Source organism: Morus notabilis, unplaced genomic scaffold (genome assembly GCF_000414095.1).
Source record: "Morus notabilis unplaced genomic scaffold, ASM41409v2 Scaffold43, whole genome shotgun sequence".
NCBI lineage: Eukaryota > Viridiplantae > Streptophyta > Magnoliopsida > Rosales > Moraceae > Morus > Morus notabilis.
The window spans coordinates 71,237-74,228 of record NW_010360031.1 but is presented as its reverse complement, the minus strand read 5'-3'; positions in this window follow the sequence as shown (position 1 = coordinate 74,228).

The window sequence follows — 2,992 nt, the reverse complement described above, 5'->3', positions numbered from 1 at the left end:
TCTTTCCCATTAAATTATATGGCAATATGTTATTATGGTATTGTTTTGCTTCCCTTGGAAAATGTTTTGAAGGGAATTTAGGATGATTAATCTGTTAATTAATCAACTTCTTTTATGTTAAAAAACCAAGTCAAAATCTTTAGTTATTTATGTCCCTATTTGTTTTGGTACCAGTAGACAGACACGTGTTATGTCAGTAATGTCGTAGAACCGTGGAACCATATGTATCATAAATTCATGTGCATTAGATGTGGTAATATATAATTATTATAATTAACATATTAAAATATCTTTTTTCTATTATTTGTAATGATTTAACATTGCATAATGACCAAGAAAGACGACCGTGGTCTTTATGCGTTTATACGTACTCGTATTCCGTTTTACATGCATTTTAAATTCGTTTATCTATGGAACATGCATTTTAATAAATTGTTAACACGTTATGAATAGTAAGAGTACTATATGTATACTCTATTTCATATTTTGATACAGATATTACTTTACTTACGTGACATGTGGCATCTTAACAAGTCTCCAACTTCAATCATAATTACAAGGCTGCCATGCTTTTATTTTCAGCTTTTTAAAATATAACTTTTATTTAGGGCCTCTATCACTATCACTTGTCTGAATCTAAAAATCTCTGGCAGATGCAATCCGAAACCCAAGTCCTCATTGTCAAAACTCATCACCATCACCAAAAAAATAAAATAAAAAAGCCCCAAGAAATTACACCTAAGATCTTTCCTGCAACCCAAAAGAAGCAAAAATCCATGGCCACCGCCCCCGGTCGATTCGCGAGCCAAGCATCATCATCGCCGGTGCACGCCCGTGTGAGATTTTGATGGAAGATTTTGATGAGAAGCGGCATTGTCGGAAAAGAGATTGGCCATTCGGATTCGGAGAGCATGTTGACCTTGGTTCACACGCACAGGCCGTACCCAACAAAACTCCTTTGATTCACTTGCATGTTTTACATTCTGGGTAGTTGCTTTTCTGGGTGTTTGGAAAGTTTACTTCTGTGAATGACATGTGAGATTTTGATGCCATTTTGTGTAATACACATCATATTTAAGACTGTAAAATCTGAAAATTCTATGGAAGATTTTGCGGGTATTTGCACTCTTTCGACGAAGTTCACCAATTTTTAGGGCTGCGCACACTTTGGTCTTATTAATTTAAATTTTTAATTTAAATTAAAATTATACGAAGTTCACCAATTTTTAGGGCTGCGCACACTTTGGTCTTATTAATTTGAATTTTTAATTTAAATTAAAATAATAATTTTTTATAAAAAATTTTAACTGTAATAAAATTAAAATTAAAAATTTGAATTAATAGAATAACGAGACTTTGAGTTTGGCGGGAGTTCTTTTTTCTGTTATGTCTTTTTTATAAATGAACTAAAATGATTTTTATATTTGGTTTTTGCTTTCTTCTCTCTGTTTTTGTTTTTTGGGTAAATGTTTTGTCTTTAGATGGTAGAATCTCGGAAGGAAAGAATGGGTTTTGAAATTTATAAAGGGAAAATGTCGTATGTGGATATGGAATTGCGAGGAGACGCGTGTTGCGGAGGAATCCAGAAAACAACTGTGTGCATAAAATTCTGAGAAAAAATTTTATCAAAAAAGAAAAAATCGCAGAAAAAAGTGTATAAAATAAATTATTTTAAAAAGCTGAAAAAAAGAAGGATTGATATAGGTGACTTGTTGTAAAATGTGTTTATTTAATAAAATCAAAATGTCACATGTCAAATAGATATGACATGAATGCTTATACTATTGTTTTTCGCCTTGCATTTGTAATTTTTGTTTTATAGTTAGAATTAGATAATAATTTCTTTTCATTTTTTTTATAGAAGCAACTCCAAACTTTTCATTTTTATCTTTTAGATATATCTGATTTTATATTTATTTATAATTTCTCTACATATCCAAAATACAAAAAAGGTTAATATCCCATGATCTGACTGCTTTACTAATTTTATATTACCCCAACAGTGCATGTGATAAAATAGGCATCCTTAATCATTCAATGAATCATATATCTATGCCTCAATGCTTTACCTAAAGGGTCAAAAAGACATAAAAGTATATTCCTTCAACAACATATAATCAACCTTATAATTTCACCAATTTCAATTTTTGCAGTCTTTCTTCGTGGAATAAGTAAAGGAATAAAAAAATAATAATAAGTACTAAAGTTAACAGTGGCCAAACATTTTGTCACGTACTTCACCCACTGTATTAGGTACTTTCAAAGTTTCAAAATCACTTTTTATTTTGTTCAAAGTCTCCGGGACTGCATAGTCCCACCACAAGGTCCCAGTCATCACTTTCCCAGTATTTTAAAACCCAGCCTTTTCTTCCCTTTTATCACTTTCATATTGACCACCTCCTCCGCATTGACCATCTATGTGGTAGCTGTTTTTTACGCGTCCCATTTTTTAATGATTAAATTTTATTAAAATCACGTTAAATTTAAAAAATATATAAAATTTATAATTTATAATATAAATTTATTGATTAAAAAATATAAATTTTTTCTTGATTTTATTTTCTCAAAACTTACTTGAGAAATTTTATTATTTTATATAATTAAAGTCTCGTTTAGTTTATTATTTGAATTTTGTTACAGTAAAAATTTTTAGAAATAATCACATTTAATTTTTTTTATTATAATAAAAAAATCTTACATAAAATTACAACTCAAATCATCGAACTAAACGAGCTTGAGATATACATTGCCGCTAATGATTATCAATAATGCGAATACTGACTACTTACATATAATATAATGCTAAACGTTGGACATACGCAAGTATAGTTGGTTAAAAAAAAAGGTACTAATATAAGATATAAATATTTTTGCCTTTGTAAGGAAACATGCTCTGTAGTTAACTAGTTTTCGTTATTCCACCTAAAGTCAAGTTTTTTTTTTTTTTTTTTAACAAAAGTTCTTATGAAAAAATTTCCTTTTGTTTTTCCCT